The sequence below is a fragment of the Eptatretus burgeri genome, chromosome 2 (genome assembly GCF_056783735.1).
Source record: "Eptatretus burgeri isolate ZD-2024b chromosome 2, Ebu_testis_v1, whole genome shotgun sequence".
NCBI lineage: Eukaryota > Metazoa > Chordata > Myxini > Myxiniformes > Myxinidae > Eptatretus > Eptatretus burgeri.
In genome coordinates this window covers 157,698,614-157,720,649 of record NC_140962.1, presented here as the reverse complement: position 1 = coordinate 157,720,649, position 22,036 = coordinate 157,698,614, and the positions used below count along the sequence as shown (strand labels likewise).

Below are 22,036 nucleotides of genomic sequence, written 5' to 3'. Positions count from 1 at the left end.
AGGTGGTAACGATTATTCCTGGTTTTTTTCTTCTTTTTTATATTCATTCAGGTTCGAGGGAAAAGTTGAATTCATAATGCCACCCCGAGAATGCATTTGATGGGTCCAATGGACCCAAGGTATATTTAGCAATGATTAGGATCTAATTTGCAAAATTTTTTTCCAGTGAATTTAATTAAAAATAGCACGTGTAAATTAATACAAAAAAAAAAAAAAAAAAAAAAAAAAAAAAAAAAAACAACAACTTGATTTTTACAACAATAACCGGCTTACAAATCCCAGGTCTAAAAGCCCCATTGAATGCATTCATGGGAGTTTTTTGCATCTGGCTCAGAGGATTGCTTGTGTTACATCTACATCACATTAATTCAATGTAATATTTATAAACATAACATAATGGAGGGAGGGAGAGGGTGGAGGAGTGGGGTGAAAACCATGGGGCAAGCCCAGATATTCGAAGGTAATACATATTTAATTTTTTGAACGGTGGGGACACCAGATGAAGAGGGTTGTATGTGAGGAATGAACAAATACGTCACATCACATTCACCTTTTGACATAACCCTCTCACAGACATCGCAATCACTACACAGGTATCCAATCACTTATCTGTACCTCAGATACTCACCATACCTGGCAATGTCCACGTACCCTTCCATCCCCAACACTCATGGGTGCCTATAAAACTCAAGTATAAATCTATCTACTGTTTCTACGATCAGTACCTTTCCAGGCAACCATGCAATGCATTAAATACTCTTTGAGTGAAAGACCCTACCTTACTAGTATCGCATCTCCTCTTCTTCACTCTTAAACTGTGGAATCGTGTCCTGCCAGTGTCTATTCTGCTGAACCACTCTCCAGCACTTGCTTTCTCTCCACCCTTCATTCTCCTCAACATCTCTATCCAAGGTTTAGCACCTTACACCTATTTATCCTTCCCTCACCCCCCCCCACCCCATATATATATCACCCCCAGATCCTTCTGTATAACATGCTCAAATATTGACCTCAGAGTTTCCTAAACCCCTTGGAATACTAATCCACCATTTAGGTTATTTTTTCTTCCTTTACAACCAATTTCCGAATTGTATCTCGATCCAGAAGGGACTTTCAGAATTAAATTTTAATTCAACAAGTAAAAAGACATAAAATGTCATAGCCCCCGTTGTTTTAATAATTTTGCTGTATGGAGTTAAAGGGCTCTCCCATATTTATGTACAATTAAAATGTCTGCCAGTCTACCAGTTTTCCATCTTTGATCAGATTGCAAAATAAAGTGAGTTGCACGTGTATGCCATCATGTACTATGATTATGCCAAGTTTGAACAAAATCGGACCATGCATGTCTGAGAAATGGTTGGGGACACATTTAAGTAAGGAAATGGCCGCCAGTTGGTCATCTTGGATCTGATTTAGAAAATAAAATAATGTGCTTACGTAAGTCATCATTCCTTATCTTTTTGCCAAGTTTGAAAAATATTGGTAAATTCATGTCCGAGAAATGGTTGAGGATGTGTTCAACTTCGGGGTTTTTTTTTTTTTTTTTTACAACTAAAATGGCTGCCACACAGCCATCTTTGATTGCATCGTGAAACAAAATGAAGTGCATATGTATACAATCATGTTTTCTTTTTGCCAAGTACAAATAAAATATGTTCATTACATGTCAGAGATATGGTTACAGATGCACGGAGGCGAGAATTGAGACCAAATCCATAAGCCCGTTTTGGACTAAGTTCGATGGGAGCTAATAATGGGAACAAAAAGTACTGTATGTGGGTTTGAAATAACAAATTTTGACCTCAACCTAATTTTAAGGTTAACTACAGAAGAAAAAAATATTTTTCTCCAAAACTTGACAAAGGTTTGTCAGATTGGAAATAAATTGTCCTCCATAGATAGGCGAGAGCAAGTCACATGTGAAATTAATTTACACCATACCCCTCTGGGTTAAAGGTCAAGGTATTGCTTCCCTTAGAGTAGTAAACTACCATTTATTGTTTTCTCCCTTTTTACTGGCAATGTCCGAGGACTTTCGGAATGGAATTTTACCTCAATCATGGGAATACAAAGTGTGAGAGGATGACACCATTTTTTTCCTTGACCCATTTAGTCATGACCTAATTGTAGACATTTCAACATTTTCACCAAAACTCGACGAAGATTTGTCTCATCATAACGAAATTGCCATCCCTAGTTAGATGCAAGGAAATCAGACACAAGTTGAGGCCATTCAGCTCATCATGCACGCACGACATAAACACCACATCCAAAGAAAATGCAAAATCTATTATTTTTTTAATAGTGTTTGTGTGGGTTTTTGTGTGCATGTAATTTTTTTCGTTGTTAAATATTTGTAGTTTGTGTTTTTTTGTTGTTTTTTTCCTCCTCAGGGGAGGGGCACAGGCTTGGTTAATAACACACATCAACCACACAACACCCCTTGAGACCCCCCACCAACAGGACTTTGTGCACATGCACACAATCACGCATCAATGCTCAAATTACCTAAAAGTCCGGTCAACATCCCTATACCCCTCTATCTCCATAACTTCCAGGTACCTATGTAATTCTAATTTAAACTTATCGACTGTTTCTGCTGCCACTACCTTTCCAGGGAGGCCATTCCATGCATTAACTACTCTCTGAGTAAAAGTCCCCTGCCTTAGTACAGTCTTAACCCTCCTCTACTTTACTCTCAGGCTATTGCCCCTGGTCCTATCACTGTGTATTCTAATGAAAGGTATAGATAAAATAAATGCAGATGAATTATTCAACATCTTAAACATCTCAATTGTATCTCCTCGTAACTACCTCCTTTCTAGTGAATAAAGCCCTGTCTCTTTCAGCCGCTCCTCATAGCTAAGTCTAGCGAGGCCCTGAATCAATCTAGGAGCCCTGTGCAGAACCCGCTCTGTGGTATCGGCGTCTTTCCTGAGTTGTGGTGACCAAAACGGCACACAATATTCTCGATGTGTCCCTCACTAAATTGCTGTACAATGTTAACACCATCTCTTTTGATTTATCAATGAGCCCCTCCAAATACAACCTAAAACCCCATTTGCATTAGATAGAGCAGCCTGGAACTGTGCTGCCTGCTTACCTCCCATATATATTACCACCCCCAGATCCTTCTCCCATGTGACATGCTCCAAAATTACCCTTTACATCCTCTATTTACATCCAAGTCATAAGTTGGAGGGTGGAGGCGTTGCGCAGATGAGTTTGCCAAGTTGTGTTAAACAGCGTAGAGGCACTGCGTATTGGATTAGAGTCGCCAAGTCAAGAGGGTGGATAGGTGCAAGGAAAGAAATCGCTGAAAAGAAAGAAGAGCGCTGCCGAGTGCTCAAAGCGATTTAGAAGTACAGTTATGGAAATCAGCATCAAAAAGCATGGGGTGGCAATGTGCCCGCTCCTCGTGGGTCAAATGCCGAATATATGAATGAGACATTTGGGTCGAGAACTTCAAAAGATGTGAGGTTGTGGACAGACCGAACAGAAAAAGCAAATATTTCAGCAAGACAGAATTGAAAACTTGAGAAGGGAGAGAAAAACAGAGAGAAAGAGAGAGAAAAAAACAAATGACTCGAAAACCAGTCGATAGGAAAATCTTTAATGGTGGGCCGAAGAGAGCCTTAAAAGAGAGGAGCAGGTGAAGTGTGTGAGCATAAATGGGAGTTCAAAAAGATGCACAAGCTACCCTTAAAGAAGTAAAGAAAATGTTACCAGCAACATCTCTCCACCCACCACAGGAAATATGGGAAAAAAATATTCAGATAACAACACCAGCAGAGAGAGAGAATGGAGGTATGAAAGTGAATGCGACCTTGAAGGCCACTGCAATCCATACAGTAGAAATGGAGATGTGAAAAATAATTGAAGAAAATAAACCAGCTGAGATGGAAGCTGAGAGCGTGTCCAATGAATGAACAAAGGATGTGAAAACCAGTATCGAATTAACATCAGAATTATTTAATTCATCGCGTATGGAACAAAAGCGATTTCTTGTGAGGTGTTTATATTGAGTCACTGTTCTGAAATAATTTGCGTACAACGTTTCAATGCATGCGAGTATGTATGTGTTGAACACATATGCAGTTGTATTGTGGTTATAAATGTAAGAGAATTAAAATGAAATCTCCACGAAGCTCGAGTGCGGAGCGAAGATGCACGCGCGATCTTTTGCCTGGCTATGCAAAATAGGCTGCTGGGATGATTGACCTTCAGATGAAGCATGAACGGGTGAGATCATCGTGCTGAATGCAGTGGAGAGATTGTTGGAATTGTAAGATCTTATTTAAAGAGAATGTATAGTTTTCGTTTGGTATAAATATTCCAGAGAACGAAGAAACCGAAACCTTAGAAATGCTATCACGATCAGTCGGGCCTGTCATGTACTGGTGGCAAATACATGAAGGAAATGTCCGAGAGATAACTGAGCAGAATTTGGCAGAGTTCAAAACAATTCCCGATATAAAACTTTGGTTGGAACCTCACGATGAAAATATGGGGGAAAATATGGTAGAATTAGTTAAACCCCTACACTGTACAGCATACTATGATGTTTATTCTGCAAATGAAGTACAAAATGCACTCGGTATGGAATTCTATATCAAAACTGTTGATCTTTAGAAGGGTAAGATTCGGTTGGAGGTAGAAATTTACACAACAACATGACTTGATGTACCAAACGGTGAACATAACACCACATATTACATTAATTATCGCAGAAGGACACAGAGCGAAGGAGATTGGGCTGATCACACAATTGAAGGGTTTGTCAAGATATTATGTTTGTCAGGTATGGGGCAGAAATTTGTATCGCATGTAAGGAAACAAAGGGTACGTGTGGGAACAGCCTCGAGTGGATTCTATGGTCGTTTTTGAGCAGATAAATAAGTTACCATGTCGAGAAATGTTATCGATGGTGGAGAAAGAGAACTTGTTGGCACAAGTACCCAAGGAATTATGGACTACACACCAAAATGAAATAAGGAGGATAAAAGATGCAGAGACAGTGCATATTGTGGTGGATAAAACCAAGCCCCGACCCTGTATCAAACAATATTCTATACATGAAAAGGCCAGAAAAGAAATCGCTCCAGTAATCGCAGCACCACTTGAGCAGGGGTAATTGGAGAGACTGTCAGCAAGTACAACACCCAAATCTTGCCTGTGAAGACTGAAGGGGTCTACCTTGGTACAGTATGTAGATGACTTTCTGATTTGCTCAATATCAGAGGATAATTGCAAAAAGGACACATTAACCTTTTTAAGAGTGATAGCTGCCAAAGGCCATAAAATACCAAAGGCCAAATTACAACTGTGCAAAACCCAGGCAACTTACCTAGGGCATGTATTGAGTGAAACCTCGAGAAGATTGTCAAATTACAGGGTGCAGGCTATTCTGAATGTTCCGAAACCCAGAACAAAGAAAGAAATGAGATGTTTCTTGGGGATGGCTAGATATTGTAGACAATGGGTACCTGATCTGTGTCTGAGTGGCGGCACGTCCAGGATTGTGTCCGTTAGCCAAGGAGACTGCTTAGGCAGCACCAAATGCTCTGCATAAAGTATGGTCCCAATGGATGGATGGATGGTACCTGATTATGCAGTACTGGTAAGACTTCTGTTAGACATGATGCTGGACAAAGCACCGGAGCCGATGGAGTGGACACAACAGGCAGAAGAATACTTTGGCAAGGTCAAAACAGCTCTGACAATGACACAGGCCTTAGGTTTACCTGATTATGACAAGACGTTTTATCGATATACCCATGAGAGAGATGGATTTGCACAAGCAGTACCAACGCAGCAGCATGGTGACAAAATGCATCCATTAGCATATTACAGTATGGAACTAGGAAAAGAACATCCCGCTGCAAAACCCTAAAATGATAGTCTTTGTGGATGGCTCATCAACAAAAGCAGCAGATGGGTCATAACTGTCAGGATATGCAGTGTGCTCTGAAAGTGAAAGTGATAAGCCACCTCGATATTATTCCGCACAACAGGCAGAACTATGTGCGCTAATTGCAGCATGCAATCTCACCGAGGATAGAAGCATAACAATATATGCGGATTCCTTGATATGTGTACGGGATGGCACACGATGTAGGGGCACTTTGGAAAATAAGGGGGTACATAACATCGCAAGGTACACCAGTCAAAAATGATAAATTGATAGTGTAACTGCCAGAAGCTATTCACTTACCAAAACAAATAGCGATAGTGAAATGCTGAGCACATACAAAGCAGAGATATGGTCTCAAAAGGAAATGCTTTCGCTGATTTAGCAGCAAAACAAGCAGCAAAATCACAACATATAGCAAATATGCTAGTCAAAGAGAAAATGGGGAAAGGGCACCAACTACTGATGACATTGCAGCACTACACGAGGCAACTGAGGCAAGTGAAAGAGCCAAGTGGGAGAAAATAGATTGCTGTTATAACACAGAAAAAAAAACTTTGATTTCAAAGGAGGGTGAAAGTGGTTGCCCCAAAGGCACTTTTATCATGGTTTGCTCGTTTGGCTCACGGAAGTAGCCACACGAGCAAAATGGGGATGTTGAAGGAGGTGCTATGAACATGGCATGCTCCAGGATTTGCAGCTGTGCCAGGAAATTTTTTTTTGTGTGTATTGTCAACACCATAATGTTGGTAGGGTGTGCTGCCTTTTTGGCTGTTGGTTGCATCATTGGTTGGGGTGTGGCTGTGCCGCTGATGTGGTGCCCCTATTGCTAGTGTACTGCTGTTCATTTTGTCAACCTCGGAGGAGTGACAGGCTGAGTCAGCCCCTGGTGTTGGTTCGGTGGTCAACGGAACTTGAGCTCAGGACTCTAGGATCCCAAGCCACCACTCTAACCACGAAGCCATCACGAGGTTATAATGTTGGTAAAGTGTCTATAAAACATATGGACATACACATGATGGACAAGACAACGATTAACTTTGTGTTGCCTTAACAAAGGTTGTCAAAGAATTTGACTCGCAGGTCAAACAAGCACTACCAGAACAGCTGCAGAGGAACACCACAGCATCCAGCCCAGCGACTGGATGTACATCAAGGTGTTCAAGCGGAAAAACGCACTGAAGGCACGTTGGACCGGACCCCATCAATTATTATTGGTCACCAATACAGCTGGCAAGTACAAAGGTAAGCCAATCATGGATTCACGCATCTCACTGAAAAAAGCATTCAGGAAGTCGTAAAGAGAAAGAAAGGAAATCTGCAAGTGGGAAGAACGTTACCGGGGGTTCATGACATGTAGCAGTGCTCTTGATTAGCACATACATAATTGTGATAATATGGATGATAACAGACAGTGAGTGCATTATGGAAATGCTATGGAGAGCAGAATGTTTAGTCGAGAGCAGGGGAAACAAGCAAAGGATCGTGACTGGGAACGCAGGGCAGGAGAAAGTAAACATCAGGACCAATTGCATGAGAAAGGTATCACTGGGACAAACACTTATATGACCCTTCCACATAATTATGCACCCGTGCCACATGGGATGCAGGGGACATAGACAATGTACACCTGAAATGAGGCATAGTGTTACATTAAGGGATAACTGGACATACACTGAACACCTTTTTAGCAATATCTTTACAAAAGTATGAGCAGGTGCAAGTGTTGGGTTTGCTCACAGCTACCGCACTTATCCATGCATGGACTGCCCCTCTTGGCAGTCCCATTTTCAGGGGAAGATATATGTGGGTACCTGGTTCATAAACAGGCTAACCCAGTCCTATCTAGAATAGAAGGGGAAGTAGGGGAAGAAAGGGCGAGAGTACAAGAGATAACAAGTAACTAGGAAAAAGGGGGGGGGGTACAAATGTACTGACTATTGGCACTGGTACTATCTTAAGTATCAGGTGAAATGTGACTTCCTATGTACAATGGAAAAAGATGGCCATACTCCCTGATATCGGAAAAAATTTTGATTCACTATCTCAGGAAAAGGATTTGAGAAATACCAACCGCATTTGAGGTGATAAATGGAGAAGTAGGAATAGTTTGCCAAGTAAGTAGAAAAAGAATAATGGACCTTACTTGGGTAACTCAACATGCCAATACCATGGGGAAGAAAAAGTAACCATTGAGGGACAAATTACTGGGACAAGGATGGATACAAGGATACAAATGAATAATCTCGTGGAACCCCAGGCATCATTAAACGGTACATATCCATGACGTGGTACAACACGCAAGGAAGGTAGCTTCTAAGTATCATGATTATAATAAGGAATGGGACTTCGGGTCATGGTTGGAAAAGATGTTTGGTGGATGGGGAACATGGATACTCCACATATTGTTAGTTGGGCTTATGATATTCATTGCTATTGTTGTCATCATAGCATGCATAAGAGTAATGATTGGTGTGCGTGAGAGAACATTTGCCACAGTGACGTCGATGGTGGTGCATGAAGTTTCCCTTGACCGACCATCTGAGAAACTACGAAGATCCAGAAGATCCAGAAGACCCAGTTAATGAAGAACCTAGTATAATATTTAGTCAAGTCACCATGTCAGTGATATTTTATAGAAAATACGAAAGTGCAGACACTCGTGTCTTTGGGTCCGACAAAAACCCTTTTGAAATAATTCAACAATTGTTTCTAAAGAACCAAAAACAGATAGATGATTGCAATGAAGAGATGTGGAATAAGAGAGATATCTTTAAGATTTCAGGGGAAAAAGAATTTGAGCGGCTTGCTCAAATTAAATCGGATTAGTATTACTGGAAAAGGCGATTGCCTATTGGATGTGTACATTTGGTGTGCACAGGGTTCTTTCCTTCCAAATCACCTGGGCACCCCAACTCTGTGGGTATGGGGAGGTGGTGGCCCCCAAGGGTTGCATCCACTTGCTTGGGTGTTCACCCACCACAGAGCGCAAGTCAAGGTGATGTGGTGGAAACGAGCCTGCTGCTAGCCAATGATAAATTTAGATTTTCAGTAGGTTTATCCTTACAGAACAAACCCTTAGGTTCTTCTGTATGAACAAAGGGGGAACTGTGGAAACTGAATAATTCATTGAATTTATAAAAAAATGTAAAAATGTTAAATTAACTTAGTTTAGTGCTTTTGATAAATAATTTAATAAATATACATGCTGAGAAAGCTCGTAAAGAGCAGAGTACAAACACTTCTTTGATTCAGTTGTAAACAACCTTGTAAAACTTTATCTATCTGGTGATTATCTGAATCAGCAGGGCAAACCTGACTCTCTCCTTTTTCCCCCTCCTCACCCCCCTAACACCCCTTCCGAGGATGTAAACAAACTCCAAAACAAAGCAAAACCCATCTATGTGGAAAATTTGAAGTCCACAAAGTTCCTTCTGATACTTTGGTAAAAACTGTATCTCTACACTCAATATTCTATGTACAATTAAGACTTCAGCTTGCAACTATGTAGCAAGTTGGGGCCTTCCATCTGTGCACAGGAGTGTCTTGTATTTTCCTGAAGAAACAGTTTGTATTCAACTAAAGATTTTTTTGTCTTAATGTGGCAAGAAATTACACCAATACTAGCAGTATCTAACTGTTTTTACAATCTCTAGCCACACAGAATCCTCAACATTTATTCCTTCCTTAATGTCACCCCTATATCTTAATACAATGCCTGTCCTTTACCCAGATTGCTACTTCTCCTATTCCCTCCTTCATATCACACCAATATACCTTCGGAGTGGTGACCCGTTCAGGATTTTGCCCAATAGCCAAGGAGACTGCTAAGGAAGCACCAACGCTCTGCACAGAGTATGGTCACAATGGATGGATACACCTTGTAGCATTTGAATCCTGTTCTCCAGTTACTCTCCTCCTGAAACCATATCATTCTCCTCACTATCCACTTTGGCTCCAAGCTCTTAAATCTTATTATTTAAACTTCTGGCAATGGTATAGAATATGTTTAACTTTTCCGTTCCTTAAATTATATTTTCTTGCCTCGCCAGACTCATCACAATTACATCATCCGTTCTTTCCTTCCCACCTTCCCCACCCTACACTGACCTAAAAAATCCTGAATTCCTTCCTCAATTCCCACTGCAAACCTTGCTGCCCCCAATCTATTGAACACATGGCCATCATTCCAGAAACACTCCCTTTGTCCCCGAAATGATTCTCACTGCTTCTTCAATGTAAAACCTTCCTCCCTCCACCATTGCACCAGCCATTGGATGATATATTTTGCTCTGCTCATAATTTCAATATTGTTAGAAAATCGTGGAAGAATCCCAGAAAACATGACCTCATCACCCTTTGCCTTCAGGTGCTTACCCAATATCCTGTATAGATTTTTCAAAACCTCTGAGTAAACTTTCCGAACATCATTTACACCTCGGTGTACTACAACCAACTTCTTCCTGCCATGACCCGATATAATATGGTTTACCCTTCCTTCAATGTCCCGAACTCTCGCTCCTTCAAAATTACATAGAATTCTATGTCTACGATCCTTCCTGCATAATGAAGAATCCACATATTTAATTGTCTCATCACTCACAAAAACTGGCTCGCACACCTCATGTCTACAAATTTATATTGCTGCACCTCCACCACTACATGCAACCACTGTAACACCACTGCATGCAACTGTTGCACCTCCACCAATGCCTGCACCAGGTGCACATCCAACACTGCCTGCCCCCACTGCACCTCCACTACTGCCTTCCAACACTGTACCTCCACCACTGCCTACTCCGCTGCAAATCCACCACTTCCTGTCCCGCTGCAAATCCACCACTGCCTGTCCCGCTGCAAATCCACCACTGCCTGTCCCCGCTGCAAATCCACCACTGCCTGTCCGCGCTGCAAATCCACCACTGCCTGTCCGCGCTGCAAATCCACCACTGCCTGTCCCCGCTGCAAATCCACCACTGCCTGTCCCCGCTGCAAATCCACCACTGCCTGTCCCTGCTGCAAATCCACCACTGCCTGTCCCCGCTGCAAATCCACCACTGCCTGTCCCCGCTGCAAATCCACCACTGCCTGTCCCCGCTGCAAATCCACCACTGCCTGTCCCCGCTGCAAATCCACCACTGCCTGTCCCCGCTGCAAATCCACCACTGCCTGTCCCCGCTGCAAATCCACCACTGCCTGTCCCCGCTGCAAATCCACCACTGCCTGTCCCCGCTGCAAATCCACCACTGCCTGTCCCCGCTGCAAATCCACCACTGCCTGTCCCCGCTGCAAATCCACCACTGCCTGTCCCCGCTGCAAACCCACCACTGCCTGTCCCCGCTGCAAACCCACCACTGCCTGTCCCCGCTGCAAACCCACCACTGCCTGTCCCCGCTGCAAACTCACCACTGCCTGTCCCCGCTGCAAACGCACCACTGCCTGTCCCCGCTGCAAACGCACCACTGCCTGTCCCCGCTGCAAATCCACCACTGCCTGTCGCCGCTGCAAATCCACCACTGCCTGTCCCCGCTGCAAATCCACCACTGCCTGTCCCCGCTGCAAATCCACCACTGCCTGTCCCCTCTGCAAATCCACCACTGCCTGTCCCCACTGCACCTCCACCACTGCCTGTCCACACTGCACCTCCACCACTGCCTGGCCACACTGCACCTCCACCACTGCCTGTACCCACTAAATGTCCCCGCTGCACCACTACCACTGCCTGTCCCCGCCGCACCTCCACCACTGCCTGTCCCTGCCGCACCTCCACCACTGCCTGTCCCCGCCGCACCTCCACCACTGCCTGTCCCCGCCGCACCTCCACCACTTCCTGTCCCTGCCGCACCTCCACCACTTCCTGTCCCTGCCGCACCTCCACCACTGCCTGTCCCTGCCGCACCTCCACCACTGCCTGTCCCTGCCGCACCTCCACCACTGCCTGTCCCTGCCGCACCTCCACCACTGCCTGTCCCTGCCGCACCTCCACCACTGCCTGTCCCTGCCACACCTCCACCACTGCCTGTCCCTGCCGCACCTCCACCACTGCCTGTCCCTGCCGCACCTCCACCACTGCCTGTCCCTGCCGCACCTCCACCACTGCCTGTCCCTGCTGCACCTCCAGCACTGCCTGTCCCCGCCGCACCTCCAGCACTACCTGTCCCCGCCGCACCTCCACCACTGCCTGTCCACGCTGTTCCCCCACCACTGCCACTGTCTGCCAACGTTGCACCTCCATCACTGACTGCCCACGCTACACCTCCACCACAGCTACACTGTCACCACTTCCAATAACCTCACTTCACAAATGTAACCAACTATTATCTACAAATTTCTCACATTCTACTTCTTGCTGCAAATTATCGAGGCGTTCCTTAAAAACTATCCTCAAGTGGGCCATTTCCTCACACTTCCTGCAACAATAAGAACCCTTTGCTTCCTCTTCTGTTGATACGGCCCACATTGAGAAACTACCACATTTTATGAACTTTTCCTTTCTCCTTCGGTCTCTATTTATATCCCTTTTTATCCCCATACTCCCAAGGTTCCCACTAACTTAAAGCTAAACTTAAACCGAGGCCTCCCCCTGCTTCTTCAATAAACTAACACAAATCGCTGATAAAACTGTTATGAACACAAATATAGCTTAATAAATATAGTTACACAGCCCCTGACACAAATCACGAGAACAAAATACACAAAAACCACTGTATTTGTTCCAATCGAGCTTACCCTCTTGCAAACTGCAGGAAGTGATGTCAACAGTTGTTAATATTAGTAATTCATTTATAATATGGAATAGGCAAAGCCAAGAAGCGAACGTAGAATTCTTCTGACATTCGCTTCTTAAATATATCAAATTAAAGTATTTTTGCTATGAAAAAATTAATATTACCTCAACATTACCTTCACAACAACAACTACACCGCCAAGAATAGGATCTCATCTGCAAAAATAAATATTCCCTCAACATCACCTTCACAACAACAACTACACCGCCTAGAACAGGATCTCGTCTGCAAAAATAAATATTACCTCAACATTATACCTCAACATTACCTTCACAACAACTACACCGCCTAGAACAGGATCTCATCTAAAAAAATAAATATGACCTCAACATTACCTTCACAACGACAACTACACCGCCTAGAACAGGATCTCATCTAAAAAAATTAATATTACCTTAACATTACCTTCACAACAACTACACCACCTAGAATAGGATCTCATCGAAAAAAATTAATATTACCTTAACATTACCTTCACAACGACAACTAGACCGCCTAGAACAGGATCTCAACTAAAAAAATTAATATTACCTAAACATTACCTTCACAACGACAACTAGACCGCCAAGAACAGGATCTCATCTAAAAAAATTAAATATTACCTCAACATTACCTTCACAACAACTACACCACGAGAACAGGATCTCATCTGAAAAAAAAATCCTCAACATAACCTTCACAGTGACAACTGCACCGCCTAGAACAGGATCTCATCTAAAAAAATTAATATTTCCTCAACATTATACCTCAACATTACCTTCACAACAACGACACCACCTAGAACAGGATCTCATCTGAAAAAAATAATTCCTCAACATTACCTTCACAACGCCAACTACACCGCCTAGAACAGGATCTCATCTAAAAAAATAAATACTAGAAGCGAACGTAGCATTCTTCTTATATTCGCTTCTGACTTTACCTATAACTTGTTCACAACTGTATACGCAATTTCCTGTTACTTCGGCCTGGATTCGGTAGCAGCGATCAAATAATGTAAATCACGATTAAAAAATATTTTTTGATGATGCAGGAGATATCTTTATTAAAATCAGTGGAGGAAATATACACCATGTCTGATATTTGGGTCTTTCATGTCTCCGACGATGCCTTTATCTCCCGGCATGCATCATTCCCCATGCCAAAAACCGGAAGCAAAAAACAACCGGAAGCAAAAAAAAAAAAAAAAAACGGAAGCAAAAGGGTCATAGCCAACGACACGGATTCCAAATTTCCAGGGTATTGTGTTGTTGTTTTTGTTGTTGTTTCCTATTTTCTCATGTGCACACGTTAAGTATGACGCTCACTACGTTCGCTATTATATTATATTATATATTATATTTGCTGGGGGGGGGGGGGAGGAGAAGATACACCTTGGTTTAATTTCTTTAGGGCAGAGAAAAAAAGGATTAAGCTGACAGTCCAGAAGTAACAACTAGAACAAGGAAGCGAGAATGAACCAGAAGCCAGGAGGGCATGTACACTAGACTATCACTGGTAGGCCCGACTGAGATCGATAAACACACCAAACGATTCAACACAACAGGACACGATTCGGCACAGAAAAGTTTACGGAAAACACGAATAACTAGAACTGCCACTTTATAACTGGTGGCACTGGTGGCAGGTACCCAGACGTCCACCTTTGATACAATGTGAGACTTTCTGGAGATGATAGTTGCAAAGTTTCACTTCGATAGGAAAAGTGGTTCCAGAGAAAACATTATTTAATAGTGATACAAATACAGGCCTGCTTCGAGACAGTGCGGGACTGATGAGTTACGAACCGGGTCGCACAAAGTGTTCAATCTAGTTATTATGTATGCAGTTAGCCCTTTTTCCTGGGGACATTGTCGGTATCAATTTAATTGCTACCAGCATAACCCGCGCTCTTCGCGAATTGTTGGGGTGGGTGTGTTTGAGAAAGGAACTGATGCAGAGTATCAGTAGTAATTTTACTTTAATGCAGTAAGTGGAATACGATTTCACTGTTTCCGAACCATTTTATTTACTTTTTTTTTGTACCATGCACCTCATATGGTCTTTGAGATAATGTAAGCCGAATATCATGTTACTCGAGCGCAGAACAAAGTCGAAGATAACGCGACACGAAACCACAAACTTGGAAATAATATATAAGATTCCTGTACCATCAAACGCATTCAGGTGCAGCCAAGTGAGCCTTCTGGAAGAAAAACAAAAATCTAAAAGTTCTCAGATTCAAATAATTAAATAATTCTGGCTGCCAAACAGAGTGGCTGATCTGGTTGAAATTTTAAACCTACGTTTCACATGTTGGCTAGATTATAAATGTGAAGTTTGGCATATATAGAAACAGCAGTTCCAGAGTGAACATGAATTAATATTTATCCTTCAATCCAACATGGCTGCCAAACGATGTGATCTATAAATTAGAAATTAAAAAACTTATATTCAATGCTCATGTGCAATACGTTTGTAAAGTTTCCCCTTGATCTGTCCAGCCGTTCTGGAGATGTTTGAAGGTTTTAGGGTAAATTCATTATGGCCACCAAACCATGTGACCTATCAATTAGAAATTAACAATCTTGTGAAAGGATGTCTTGGGGAAAGTGTGTGTGAATTTTTGCCTCAATCTGTCCAGTCGTTCTGGATAAGAAGATTTTAAAAATTTATTAATTTTCAATCCAAGATGGCTGACGAACCATGTGATCTATGACATCATAAATTTAGATTCTGCTCCAATCGTGTAGTGGAACAGGTTTGTGAAGTTTCATGTTTATCGGACATGGTACGGTTTTTTTAATCCAAGACAGCCGCCAAACCATGTAACATGTGATGTCATAATTTTTACCTATATGCAGGCATGGGGGTAGATTACATTTGCAGAGTTTCACTTTGATAGGTTATGTGGTTCCAGAGAAAGCATTATTTAATATAATTGTTGAATCCAACATGGCTGCCAAACCATGCGACCTATCAATTAGAAATTACCAAAATTATATTCACTACTCGTGTGCAATATGTTTGTGAAGTTTCCACTTGATCTGACCAGCTGTTCTGGAGAAGAAGATGTTTGAAGGTTTTAGGGTAAATTAAATATGGCCTCCAAACCATGAGAATTATCAATTAGAAATTAACAAACTTGTGAAAGGGTGTCTTGGGGAAAGTGTGTGTGAAATTTTTCCTCAATCTGTCCAGCGTTCTGGAGAAGAAGATTTTAAAATATTTTTAAATTTCAATCCAAGATGGCTGATGAATCATCTGACCTATGACATCATAAATTTAAATTCTGCCTCGAATCCTGTAGTGGAATAGGTGTGTGAAGTTTCGTGTTAATTGGGTAAGGTGCGTTTTCTATCCAAGATGGCCGCCAAACCATGTGACTTGTGATGTAATAATTTTTACCATGCGTGCATACATGAGGGTCGATGATAGTTGCAAATTTTCGCTTTGATAGATTTAGCAGTTCCAGAGAAAACATTATTTAATATTATTCTTGAATCCAACATGGCTGCCAAACCATGTGACCTATCAATAAGAAATGAACAAACTTATATTCTCTACTCGTATGCAATACTTGTGTGAAGTTCCCACTTGATCTGACCAGCCGTTCTGGAGAAGAAGATGTTTCATGGTTTTAGGGTAAATTCAAGATTGCCTCAAAACCATGTGACCTATCAAGAAGAAATTAACAGACTTGGAAAAGGATGTCATGGGGAATATGGCTGTAAAGTTTCAGCTCAATCAGTTCAACCGTTCTGGAGGTGTTTTTAATTATTTTTTTCAAAACAATATGGCTGCCGAACCAAGTCACCTATGACGTCATAATATTTTTTTTCTATGGTGATTTGTTGTGAAGATGACGCTCAATAAATTTCAGATTTTTCCTGTGCAGCGTTCTAGTTAATGACTTTTCACCGGGATACCGCTTCACTGATGACGTCAAGAAAAAAATCATCCGTATTCCCCATGGTGAGCTTATTAAAATGTATGAATCGAAAACAATTTACATTGTGCGGTTTCAGAGATACAGAGGTCCAAAGTTTATCATGTCGAGATTGGCATGAAATCTTGTCCAAAAATCACAGGTAGTCCAAATTTTTTTCAAGATGGCGCCCGCACCACGTGACCTATGACATCACAATTAACAAAAAAAGATAATACTATGGTGAAAATTTCCTGTCGATCGGACTTAGCGTTCCTGAGAAAATGATTTTTAAAGCGAAAGAGCGAAATTTTTAAAGCAATTCCGCAAATTGCCAGCGGAAGAAAATAAGAAATAAACAGAAGAAAAATAAACAGAAGAAATAAACAGTCAAATGGACGGGGTACCTTAACCAAACTAAAACTAAAACGAAACAGCAAAACAACGTAAATGGTCCGGGAAACTTAGCTTTCGAAGAACTGGTAGGAGAGCTCGCCAAGAGTGGCATTTACGCTTAATTTACATGATACCTCTCCATGGGTTAAAGGTCAAGGAGAATTGATGGTCTGAAAAAAACACACAACGCGATTTTTGCCATCACTAAAATCAGCCGAAGTGAAATCTGAAAGACCACTTGGCCTTCCAATATGTTATTGCATCACCATAGTGTACCTGCAGGGAAGTTGTGCACCTGATATTTGATTTGTGTCCTTGACCTATCTTTTTCAAATTATGATCCAATTAACTAAAAACACCTTTTTATCACAACTTGAACAATTTTCGTCCGATTTTCATGGTGTTGAGTTTTATTTTGATACATTGTAGATGGGGACACATTTTCGTAATTTACACACTATCCCCAAATGTTGATCATCAAGGTCGTCTTGCAGTCTGAACCAGAGAGTTGGTGTCAAAGCCACCCAATCCTCCCCTGTTTATACAGTTATCGTTTTTAAAAGATTAGTTGAATAATATTATTTACTCGTAGTAATGCCCGGCATTAAGCCTGGTGTTGGCGCAGTGGTTAGGGCAGCGGCTTGGGATCCAAAAGGTCCTAAGTTCAAGCCCTGTTGAGCCACTGAATTAATACACCAGGGGGTTGACTCAGCCTGTCATCCTTCCGAGGTCGGCGAAATGAGTACCAGTGTACTGGGCCGGTGTATACCCCGGTTAAAAAAGGTGTACCAGATCCCTGTGTCACAAGAGGCGACCAGGGTTGCGTCAGGAAGGGCATCCGGTGTAAAAAATGTGCCAAATCACTATGCGGATCATATGGATAATCCGCTGTGGCGACCCCGAATGGGAGCAGCGGAAAGAAGAAGAAGAAGAAGAAGATGCCCGGCATTGCTCGGGCCAGCAATGAAGCCCGGTGTTGCCCGGGCTTTCTTGCAAATTTCCTGAATAGGGGTTAGCGGTTAGGGTTAGCTGTTAGGGTTAGGGTTAGGGTTAGCTGTTAGGGTTAGGGTTAGTGTTAGGGCAGCTAACCCTAACACTAACCCAAACCCTAACCCTAACCCTAACAGCTTGGCGTAGCGGAGGTAAACAGCGCCCGGGGAAAAGTGGAAATTTGCGTCCCCCGTAGGCCTTAAACTTGAGTGGATTTGAATGGAAAATCCCATAAGGGATATCGATTTATCGATTTTTTCAAATATCGGAAGTGTTATGGAAAAAAATCTATAGCCAATGACCTAAGTTGGACCAAAAGCCATAATCGTACCAAATTTGAATGGAATCCGTTGGTTTGTGAAAATGCATCAAAACGAATTTTGAGGGGCCTCTTAAGGAAGACAATAATGTCATTAGTATATGTGCCAAATCTTGTTTCATTTCATGCAGTAACAAAAATCTGATGGTGGAACAAAGAAAGGGGAGTGCCGAAATATTAATATAGATAAAGCATTGCAGTGAAGTCTGATCCAAATAATTTTAAAGCAATATATGTATATTGTAATCAGTAAAAAAGTGTGGTAGATAAAAACATGAGAAAGGAAATAACTTGCACCAAAAAATTTAACATTTTCACGCTCACACTTACGTTCACACCGGGGGTATCGCAATAGCTCTCTGTTCTTTGAATAGGCGAGCTAAAAATGAAGCACCCAGCCAAGAAGTCTCCCAAGACAAACAATGGCTGTATAATGGGCTGTACTGAAGGGCTCGGTGACTTTCAACGTGGCACCATCATAGGATGCCACCTTTCCAACAAGTCATTCATCAAATTTTTGCTCTGCTGGAGCTGCCCCGTTTAACTGTAAGTGCTGTTATTGTGAAGTAGAAATGTCTAGGAGAAACAACTGCTCAGCAATGAAGTGGTAGGCCACGCAAGCTCGCAGAAGGTGCAAAAATCAACCGCCGAGTGCTGAAGCGTGTAGTGCAGAAAAAAACGTCCGTCATCCGTTGCAATCCTCACTACTGAGTTACAAACTGACTCTGGACGCAATGTCAACACAGGCAATGTTCGTCGAGAGCTTCATAAAATGGGTTTCCATGGCTGAGCAGCCGCACACAACTCTAAGGTCACCATGTGCAATACCAAGCGTTGGCTGGAGTGTTGTAAAGCTCACCGTATTGGACTCTGGAGCAGTGGAAATGCGTTCTCTGGAGTGATGAATCACGCTTCACCATCTGGCAGTCCCACGGACGAGTCTGGGTTTGGTGAATGCCAGGAGAATGCTACCGGCCTGAATGCATAGTGCCAACTGTAAAGTTGGGTGGAGGAGGAATAATGGTCTGGGGCTGGTGTTCATGGTTTGGGCTTGGCCCCTTAGTTCAAGTGAAGGGAAATCTTAACGCTGCAGCATACAATGACATTCTAGACGATTCTGTGTTTCCAACTTTGTGGCAACAGTTTGGGGAAGGCCCTATCCTGTTTCAGCATGGCAATGCCCCCGTGCACAAGGCGAGGTCCAAACAGAAATAGTTTGTCGAGATCGGTGTAGAAGAACTTGACTGGCCTGAACAGAGCCCTGACATCAACCCCATCGAACACCATTGGGATGAATTGTAACGACGACTGCGAGCCAGACCTAATCGCCCATCATCACTGCCCAACCTCACTCATGCTCTTGTGACTGAATGGAAGCAAATACCCGCAGTAATGTTCCATCATCTCGTGGAAAGCCTTCCCAGAGAGTGGAGGCTGTCATAGCAGCTAGGGGGGGGGGTTGGGGGGGAGGAGGAGGGGGTGCACAAACTCCATATTAATCCCCATGATTTTGGAATGAGAAGTTGGACGAGCAGTTGTCCACATACTTTTGGCCATGTCGTCTATTTAGTTATTGTTATCCATCCCCAAAATCTCTCGTTTATTTATTTCTGTTGAACTACATCCACTAATATTTTATTCAATCTTAAATTATCTCGACTTTACTGAACCTGATACTTTGCACAATCTATGCAAGTTTCCACACTTTCCTGAATCTGATCACCACTCTCTCTGTTATCTACCTTACCTCCAAGCTTTGTATCATCTGAATATTTAGAAAACCGATTCTTAAAATGACTATTCAAATCGTTAATATGAATTATATATAATACTGCCAGTACTGATCCCCGAGGTATCCCTTTACTTGCATCCTCCACTATACAATAATACTCTGTCTCGAACCAATCTCACTGGACCCTTCCTCATCGGGGCCCACACTTCTCTTAACCTGTTCTATACCCCATATATATATATATATATATATATATATATATATATATATATATATATATATATATATATATATATTTTTTTTTTTTTTTAATTATACCTTGTTATTATATTTAATACTTTTTAGCCAAACCCATACCATATTCACATTTGTCTTGACGAGACATTTTTTTATTAACAAGACTGTGTTGGCTTAACGGTTAAGGTGGCTGACTTCAGATTTTAGGGTCCGAGGTTTGAGTCCGTCATGCCCTTAAATAACAGTTGATTTGGGGTTGATTTGGGGTTGATTAAACCTGTCATCCTTCCAAGGTTTGCAAAACGAGTACCAGCCTGCTGGAAAGAGGGGCCACTGCATCAGTGGCACAGCCACGCTCCCAGCAATGATGCAACCAGCAGCCACAGGCTGCACATGAAACTAGATTTATGGAATACTTACCCCACACAGTCTTGAGAAGGACATTGTGTAAGCTAACTCTTCTGGCGGGAAAGTCTATCTGCAGAGTGGCCACAAAGTCCCGATGCACGCAGTTCGAATTTATCTGTGTTTCCCTTCTCTCCATTCTCTGCACAAATTTGAATTTTTCTCCATGTTCTTCCAGACATCTTCTTCCATGCTGTAATATTTTGTTATAATGATTATGAGTGATGTCTTGTTATTAGTAGCATTGCGTGGGAACTTAGGGTCCTGAGTTCAAGCCACGTTGGCTGCTGAATTAACACCAGGTGGGGTTGACTCAGCCTGTCATGTTTCTGAAGTCGGTGAAATGAGCACCAGTCTACTGGTATACGGGCACAGCATCAGAGGCACAGCCGTGCTTCCGAGAAATGATAGCTACCGGCAACCAAGCTGCCATACACAAGAAAAAGAAGAAGAATAAGAATAAGAAGAATAATTTGGTCCTTTTATGCATCTTAATTGTTTAACTATCCATTGAAGAAAGAGAGCACACTGGGTGTTGTAACGTAATTTTAACTGTTACTTAGTATAGAAGTGATCCCAAGCTCTCATCCCATCCTACGACCGTTTAATTATTTATTTTTAATCAAAATCTGTTCATGAATCATAAACATTCTGAAATGATAAACAATTAAATAACTCATGAAAATCCATATTATCCACTGAGCACATTATAAAAAAATATCCAAACTTGACTTTCTTTGTGTTGTCAAACTTGTGTGAAAGGGAAGAAAACACCAAAAAGAAACACCCACAAAAATGTTCCCCTCGCTCTGCTCAGTGAAATTATATTTTTAAATCCAATATAAATTTTTGTGCATTCCCCCCACCAAACCTAAAATCCTGGATCCACCCCTGTCCCTGGAATACAGGTGCTTACCTGGTAAAACTCACGTCCACTCCTCGCCTGTTATATCCACAATCAATGGGTTTTAGCCTCGTTTGATAATAATCGCTCCAACCTTGAACACCTGCTCGTGTCAAGTGGGTCCCCGACCCCCCCTGACTCCACACTTAAGGAGAGGCAGGTGTGACATCATATGTCATGACGTGAGGACACGTGATCTGTTTGTGCTCATACAAATCCTTTGGAGAAGATACACGAGGGGAGGAAGGGTGGGGCTGGAATTTGGATCACATTTTACTTCTGATCATCATATAAAGCCGGCTGTCCAGACTGCATTCAGGTGGTGGTTTTTAATGATCCTACGGTATCTCACAAGGTGAAGGCCATTGTGTGCCGGTAATGCAAAGGTTAAAATTACTTTGCAGTGTAAATGTGACATGTTATGAAAATATTTATTTTTAAAAC

The 22,036-nt window shown here is 42.2% G+C and overlaps 1 protein-coding gene across 3 annotated transcripts in view; it reads right to left on the bottom strand.

The window, feature by feature from the left end:
- The window catches only part of LOC147033686 (NACHT, LRR and PYD domains-containing protein 12-like), a 143,868-nt gene extending 122,120 nt beyond the window's left edge, over window positions 1–21,748 (bottom strand). For all 3 annotated transcript variants that reach the window (XM_085871805.1, XM_085871806.1, XM_085871807.1), the window contains exon 1: window positions 21,605–21,748. The gene's annotated coding sequence lies outside the window, so the exon portion shown is untranslated. The remainder of the gene's footprint in view (window positions 1–21,604) is intronic.
- Between the last annotated feature and the right edge of the window lie 288 nt (window positions 21,749–22,036).